The 9,146-nt window shown below is 32.8% G+C and overlaps 1 pseudogene; it reads right to left on the bottom strand.

Moving 5' to 3' along the window:
- Window positions 1-4,503: 4,503 nt before the first annotated feature.
- LOC149494715 (large ribosomal RNA subunit accumulation protein YCED homolog 2, chloroplastic-like) lies at window positions 4,504-7,627 on the bottom strand (annotated as a pseudogene).
- Between the last annotated feature and the right edge of the window lie 1,519 nt (window positions 7,628-9,146).

A 9,146-nucleotide genomic window follows, 5' to 3' on the forward strand; every position in this document is an offset into this window, starting at 1 on the left:
TTGAGACCTCCTCGCCTTGTAATCATTCTCTATCATTGAGGTATTATAAGTTTCAAGTGCTAAATTCACTTTCATGACATTACTCATAATTTTCGAAGTACTATACTTTTAGCTTATAGTGATTATTTGTTATTATTATTATTTTATTATATGCTACAATATCAATATAATTATTATTTTTTCTTTTTTTTAATATAAGAATTCTCTATACTTATTGTACAAGAATGTATAAACTAGGTTAAGTGATAATTATTTATGATTATTTGGATGTCTCTTATTTAAAGTATGAATTTGAAATTTGAAATTTTATTTGTTAAGATATTTTTTTCTTAAGTAAGATGCTATTGTTCTAATTATTTCTCAGGAGGATATCTTATTAAACAGGATGAAATCTTTAAACCTCTTACTTCAATTGTGAAGTTTAAGTAAAAATAATTATAATTTAATCATTAATCTGTCAATTTATATATATATATATATATTTTTTAAAATTTTTAATCAGTTCAAAGCTAACCGAGCAAATAATAAGTGTTGGACTATGCCAAAGAACTTAGCTGTGGCTAACACAGTATCAATATAAATATATGTTGGCATTGTTTTAAATTCATATTCCAAGAATTTTCTACAATCAGGCATTTTGAAAGTAAGAAACTAAGATTTTATTGATTGAAAATTTCTTCAATCAAGTAGCACTTTTTTTTTTTTTTTTTTTGATGTTTTGAATTTCAATATGGCATTATGCACTCAAATGATTAGTGATATGTATAGATGTTTATAATTTCACAATGTATATAAAAAATATTATGTATGAAAAAAATTCAATCACAAGTAGGTATTACATATAAAAAATTTAAATCACGAATAGGTACTAATAAGGATAAAAATAATGTGCAATGTATATTCTAAAGACCTAGTATAAAATTAGTAGATGATAATTATGGGAGATTTATATATGGGTAAACTAAGAAAAATTAGAATAAATTGGTACTTGTGTTATTGGTCAAAAGAAAGATTAGATATTTATGATAATCTATAGAAAATGAATTCAAAAACTAAATTAATAAAAACATTTATGATAATTATAGGAAATTTATGATAATTGCTATCTTTATTATTAGTTCAGGATGATTTGTATTCCAATGGAAGATTTACAATAACATGATTATAAAATGAAGAAATCACATAAGAATTTAGACTCTATAAAATAAATTGTATCTAATTACAATCTATAAAGTATAAATTACAGACACAAAGTAAATGTACAATGATAAACCAACTTGCATAATGTAGGGGCCTTCATCTAATTTAATATAATTTCACAACTACAAATAAAGTTATGCAACAGCTAAGCCCTATGTGATATTGTCTGCTATTAATCAAGCCTAACTCTACCCATCATGGAGTTGGACAGGATATGCACGATTTTGTTTTTGGATAAGAGTAGTCAAGGTTTCATGCTCTAAAGTTTATTCAACCTTATATCCAATATTATCACTCTCACATTTATTCAATGTGGAATTTATCTAGGGTGTTACATTCAACCTCTCCTCTTAAGGGACTTAGTATCCTAGCTGAGATTTGGCCACCACCGAATTGAGAAGCAAGAGCTGGCTCTAATACCAATTGAAATAGCCGCCCATTGCGATATTGTCAACACTAGATCAAGTGCAATTTTACTCCATCCTTGATTTGGACAAAATCTACATAGTTTTGTTTTTGAGTAGAGTCTTACCATTCTATCCAAAAGGCATTGCAATAGTCTAAGGCAAATTCCATATTTGGATAAGTTCAAGAGCAATAAGGATATAAGGTTGAATAAATCTTAGACCATTACAAGGTTTTTTCGGTTGTCTAGGAAGGCTCTACTCGAAAACAAAAACTATGCAAATTCTATCCATGTAGATCCTGTCCAAATTCAAGATGGAATGAGATTGGTTTAATCCAGAGCGAACATGTTATATTAAAGAGTAATATAGCAACTCATTCGGAAAGCTCCACCTCTTAGCGATAAGTCCATCGATTGACCATTAATAATTTTGATTTATAAGCAAAAAAAAATTGTCTGAATACATAAATTCACCCCTGAACTATGTTACTTTAACCTTGTGGCACCCTTAATTTTTACTTTGACGTATCAAACATTTCAATTTGTAAAATTACATTATTAAACACTTCAATTTTCAAAATTATTTGATTGAACACTTCAACTTGCAATATTAGATTAGTAAAACACTCATTAAAAAGTTGAAATTTATGAAAATTATTGTTCCAAAAGTCATGCTAACAACATGTTAAGTCCATATTTTGCGGATAAAAGTTAAAAATCCTAAAAATTATTGATATTATTGTTGAAAGGTGTATAATACTACTAAAATTTATAAGTTTAGGTACACAATGTCATCTGGAAGATTCAAGGTGTCATAAGGTTAAAATTGCAAAGTTCGGGGGTAAATTTATGTATTTAGCCCAAACAAACTGCTCCCTTTAGTTCATTTATATAGACATAACTAGCTTAAAATACTCCCTCTAATTCATTTATATAGACACAACTAGCTTTGCACATGGATTAAGAAATTAGTTAAACTATAAATTTGGCCCAACTCTTTCCTATTTTGCCCCCCAACGTTGCATTAATTGAATGTTTATTTTGAAAGTCAAATATGTTATGCCAATTTATTCCCATAAACACAATTAATGACTTATGCCCATGATTAAAGAATGAATCACAACAAAAACCCACCCATTTCTCCTAATTAATGCAAAGTTTTACCTCCTAATAATATTTTTAAATTCGGCCCTCTCATTTTTTGGTGGGAAATGAAAGTTTAATTTTCCTTTAAAAAATGAAGACACTTGGTAATAAAGGAAGTATGTACAAATTACTCTTTTTGAAGCCAAAATTTTTGATGGCGTCAATTGTCTCTTCAAATTTTTTCGAAATACCCAATTATAAATAATATCAATTCAATAGCTAAGAAATTGCACACAATTTACAGCAAAAAAAAAAAAAAAAATCCAAAAATCCACTTCCTCCAACCATGTCACATCCATTTAATCTGAACCTGCAACCTCCTGATTCGCCTATAACTTCAGAAAATGTGCTTAGTCCGCCTGTTGATCACTTGGACTTGATCGTTTTGAGAGAGAGCATTTAGGTCAAATTGGGTAAACAATCTCTTGTGCCCCAATTATCTAACTCGTGGTCATTTTTCCATAATTTTTTTACATGATTAATTTGTCATAAAATATGCCCACTCAAATAAAAAATGCATGCAAGTTTACTTAAAATGGAGAGAGAAAGATAATACAACTATTAATTAGTTAGCCAATCATATTTCATGCAATATTTGAACTTTGTCTGTCACTTTCTTATTTTTTTAAAAAGTTGATATTCTAAACAAAGCAAATCAAGGATAACTTAGACTTTACACTTTGGCCATAATCTAAATTAAGTAACTTTTTCTATATCAATTGAACGCCGAAAATAGAAATTTTGTCTATATAAATGAATCGGAGGGAGCATATATTTCACCATCTCTATATACTAATTGGATAACTATATACTTGATCTCTAAACTTTCTAATTTATTTTATTTTATGTTTGAACAAAAAAACATTTGTAGTCGAACTTTTTAAAAAAATATAATCAAGTGCTCATTGTTAAATGGAATATCAAAAAGTTGACTCACTCGGAATGGATCCCATTTTTTTCTGTTCAGCTACATACATGGACTGATATGAAGACGATGATAGGAAAAAAAAAAAAAAAGCCAAGATGAAATAGCACATGTACACGAGGAGAAGGCATAATTTTCTCAATTTAGTGAAAAAAAAAAGGTTTTGCTGCTTCATAGGGAAGCTTTAGTTTCAAATTAAAAATTAAATAATAAATAAATAAAATTAATTAAGTATCTAACTAAATAAATGCAGTGCCGATGCTCGTGCTAGTTTATCTTTTACTAGGCCATGTATAAGACAAACTATCTGTTTGGCAACTAAGAAAATAAAGGATATCAAGATTTTATGAATCAAATCAAATTGACATATAGCAACCATTACATGTAGAAATAGATGAAAAGCAAGAGAAATTGAAGCACACATTTAGTGTTGCCGAGCTAGAAAGTGAAGAAAACTCTAATTGGAAGAAGATGATTTATTCAATCTTCACATAACAAAATTGAGACTTTGCTACATTATATGTGCTTTGCAATAAGATCAACTAGAATTGTCCCGAAGGATCGAATAACCTAATTCAGATTCTAGATATCTAGGTTATGATAAATACAAACCATATTTAAAAATCAATTGCCAAATAATCCTTTTATTAAGTTTGTTATTAGTCTGAATAATTAAATAGCCTAATCGGAGCAAAATAGAGAAACTATATAATTAGATTGTAAAATAAGGGGTCCTAACCAGTATATTTTAGTATAATCAGAGCTTTGAATAGAGATTTGCACTAAAGGTAATTAATTACTTATATTTGTGAGAGTTTCCCAATTCTCATATTGTTGCTTTCTTCAACTCCAAGAGTTTAGACCAACTTTTATCAACGAAAGCCGCATTGTTTCCACCATTATTTGTGAGAAATAGTAAACAAATTTTTCATCTTTGAATTTGCCAACCGAAATTTATTCTAACGGTTGATTTGGCATTGTACATCAATTTATTTAATAAAATTGTACTTATTAAATATTTTAACTTGTAAAATAATTCTATTGAATACTCCAATTTTTAAATTAGCCAGATCAATTGAACACTTAAATAATAGTCGAAAAATATGAAAATTACTATTCTAAAAATTATATTAACCATATATTAAAAATCAATATTTTTATATAAAAAAAACAAAATCGCTAAAATTGTTGTTGCTAGTGTGAAGAAGTATGTAACTTTATCAAAATTTAAAAATTTAAAGACACAATAAATCTCTATAAAATTTGGAATCTCACAAGATTTTTTATAAAAAGTACGATAGTGAAATTAAATCAATATTGTATTATCATTAACTTATAACAACTTACATTGGACTTCTCACATGATTCTGAGCAAGTATCCTGCAGAATAGGACAATTAAACTTGTGTCATATAAAGTGTAGTTTGTAACAATCAAACCGTTGTTGGTCTATACTTTGGCGGAAGTATAGTAAGCCTTATTGTGTCTTGTATTAATGAATCATGATTAGCTTCATGTCCTGGCTTCACATAAAAAACTTGCACAATTAATAACCAACTCACTGTATTATTTTCATGTTTGAAAGATGAATAGAGAAAGAGAAAAATAGAGTTTAGAGACTTAATGATGGATCATCTCCGCCAATTTTTGGTAGTTGGACTGCATCATTGTCCTTTTTGGATGGAAGAACCCACACATTAAAATTGGTGTCAATCTGTCATTAAGCATAAGAAAAATGAACTTCTGTTAAGCATATTTAATTATGTATTGCTGTTAAGAAAGTGTTGTTTTGAAAATATTAATTAAAGATTCTTAAACGTTATTTTTAAAACAAAATAATAAAATTGGTATCTGGACTACATATATATGATTAGGATCTAATTAGATACCATACCTCTCTGCAGTATGAAGAAGAGCAATTGCTACATTTTCTAGTGAAGGATGTGATGATTCTTCCATCCACAGATAAACCAAAGCTAGCATGCTAGTAAGAGGGAAGACAAGAATTATATGGATCATATGGGCTGACTTTGAAATAATACATAATAGAGGGAAACAATTTACTTACTTGCACTAGTGGCAGAGCAAGAATTGAAGGTTAGGTGGCTGAAAAATATTTAGAGGGCAAAATTAAAAAAATATACTTTCTTTAGGAGGTAAAATTGAAAATTTTTACTGTCTTAGAAGGAAAATTTTGAAAAAAATATACATTATGAAGTGTTTTTTTGATTGACAAAACAACAAAATAGTAATAAAAAGTAATAGGTTTTTCACAATGACTGAATGTATGAAGAATGGATAAACACACGGTGTGGATAAATATTTTTCGACAATAATATCTTAATTTGGCATTAATCCAAAATAAAATTAAGCAGTGAAATAGAGAAAAATGACCTTTCGGATAGTGAGATTAATAGAAATATCAGCATCTTTTTGTTCATCTTCAATCAAATCTTATAAATGTAGGTCTCGAAGGGAGAGTAAGTTTTCAAAAGTCCAGTTTCCATGCCATCTCCCATTTGCAGTTGATATAGTGATCAAACACCGGGGATTTCTGTAACTCTTTTTTGTTATCTGTCATCAAACAAAGATCAAATCTCCAGTTATAAATGCAAAGTTGGACAATAAGAGAAGACAGATAATTGAATCAAAGATGTTCAAAGGTATGAGAGATTAAGTAATTGAACATATCTAGTATTGAAACCAGAACAGACATGGTAAAACAAAGACGCATAAATGCTCATGACTAGGAGTTTCCATGCATCGTAATAAATGTAATTAATTTTTCAATGCCCCTATGTCCATGAAATTAAGAATGGCCAATTGGGTATTAGCTGAAAAAGTTATGCTAATTGGAAAACAAATTAAATAGTATTACTAGTGTGAAATCTTTTCTTCTTGAGACAGCAGAGTATGAAACAGAAACTTGTGGGATTTTTGCTTTGCCGGGTAAAATCTCAGAACGCTTTTGATGATTCTACTTGATACCTGATAAACGTGGGTTTTCGCTTGCTGGACCGACCATCACTCCACTTAAAGGTATGTGCGAGATCTCAGGCAGGTCTTCCTGATTCTCCGTTCCCCACAATTGCGCACCCCAACCGTTTAAACTTAGCGTATCTATATTCAGTGCAAGACTTTTGGTAGGACATGAGCTCTAGGCAAAGCAAATTGAACAATATTCACTAATTTGCTAAAACACCTTACTTAGTCCACGATTATCAAATTGGTGCGGTGAGCATGGACGAATAAACTAGGAAGGCCTTTCTAGGAATTCAGTAATATCCCGCTCGCCCACACTCTCAAAATGACCAGATACCCACACACTCCGTAATCGAAAACACTCGCATGCCGAAAGCAGGGAACGTTGAAGGTGCTGGTACTTCAATCGAACAAATAATGGCCACTCCACCAGATGTCTCCACGCTTGATCCGCAGGCAGCGACACTACTTATGCAAGCATATAAAGACTTTGCAACTATCCTCCAAAGGATCCTCACTGGACCAGTAAGCCAGGTCTCGCCCAAGGGACGACCCTCGGACAGCCCCAAGTCAACTTGGTTATAGGGGACATACCCCACAGAATGATTGGAGTTGAACCAGAAGAAGAGGAATCCTCTTGGCACTCTGAAACTCAGAGTAAGACTCATGACCAGGCTCAACCCACCCCACTGCTCGGAAGTAAAGAGTACAATAAGGAAGAAGAATTCCAAGCAAAAACACTCCAGATCCTGAAAGACTTTCGAGAAGCAGGAGACAACATAGACTTTGGGCTAAGAAATGACTCGCCATTAGCACCAGAAATTATGGCAGTACACTTTCCCTACAGGTTCAAAATGCCAAACTTCGAAACATTGGAACCTCCGATCCGAGAAGCCATTTAGCGAATTTTTGCATAGTGATGCATATCCAGAAAACTGTAGACACACTACTATGCAGAGCTTTCCCCATAACTCTGAAAAGGCCAGTGTAAGAATGATTCCAAATGCTTAGGATGGGGTCCATTAATAACTTTGCTCAGTTGGCAACGACCTTCAAAGCACAGTTCATTACATACATTCCCAGAAAGAAGATATCATCAGATTTGATAGACTTAAAAAGAGAGGAAGGAGAATCCCTCCAGGACTACGTAGTAAGATTTCAAGAGATAGTCATGCAAATAGAGGACCTTAACGCAGAAGTTGCCATCAGCGTAAAGGCCAAAAGATGTAAGTATAATAAACTCTTTGATTTTCTAAATATTGATAGACCCTATTCTTTTGCAGAATTAATGGCCAGAGCCAATAATTTTGCCCGATTAGATGAAGCCTGGAAGGCGCAATAAGCATAAAATAGAGAAACTGAGTCAAGAAAATGAGCTAACAAGACCCGAGGAACCTCCCCACCTCGGGTCAGCAACTCTTATAGAGGCTGAGCCAGCAATCCAATCAGCTCACCCTATACTTTCCCAACACTCACCTTACAAGGGAGACGAACTTCACACCGCTGTCTAGGAGTCGAACACACATCCTACGATGAATGAAAGACAATCGAGAGGAGGTCCACTTCAATTACCTAAGAAAACTTAGGTAAGAATTAGCAGGAATAAGAGATAAAAGCAAAAACTATGCATTCCACACGACACCGAGCAGTGTTGGCAGTTAAAGAAGGAAATTGAACAACTAATACAGTAAAGAGTCCTAAGGAGATTCGTCAAGAAAGGTGACAACCCAAAGGAAAGAGAAACGGACCCTACCAAGAGGACAAACAAAACGACTGTAAGATCAGAACCTATTGGTACAATTAACATGATGTTTGGTGGTGCTACAGGTGGAGACAGCACAACGGTGAGGAAAAACATGCCAAAGAAATTTACTCCATATGTACCATCAAGACAGTGAACCACCTGCACAAACCGATTACTATTATAGAGGAGGCCGAAGCACATGTCCACTTTCCCCACGCAGATGCTCTAGTGGTAGATGGTGTGATAGAAGACTATAAGGTCAAAAGAATCTTAGTTGATGATGGCAGCTCAGTCAACCTTATCATATTGGAGGTATTCAAAGCTTTAAAATTAGACACCACCAAACTGAAGCCAATGTGGAGACCCCTGGTAGGCTTAGCAGGAACATAAGTGTCAGTAGAGGGAGCGTAGGATCGCGATAGAACTGGGGGGATGACGAACATACCAAAACAGAAAAAAATGAGTTTGTGGTGGTCGATGTCCTATTCCCATACAACACCATCTTGGGTCATACCCTGTTATACGCTCTCGGAGCCTGCACATCAATCGGGTATCTTGTTATGAAATTTTATTCTGACTCTGATGACATTATGATAGTCAGGGGTAATCAGAGATTAGCCAGAGAAGCATATATGGTAGCCCTCAAGGGAACACAACTCACCCTCCCTTTACAGATGGTCCCAGAAGGTGAACCAAGGGAGCAGAGGCAAGAGAACAACGTGCGGTCGATGCCCAAACCATTCG

The sequence above is a fragment of the Jatropha curcas genome, chromosome 7, assembly GCF_041381405.1.
Source record: "Jatropha curcas cultivar XTBG-Jc1 chromosome 7, XTBG_Jcur_1.0, whole genome shotgun sequence".
NCBI classification, from domain to species: Eukaryota; Viridiplantae; Streptophyta; class Magnoliopsida; order Malpighiales; family Euphorbiaceae; genus Jatropha; species Jatropha curcas.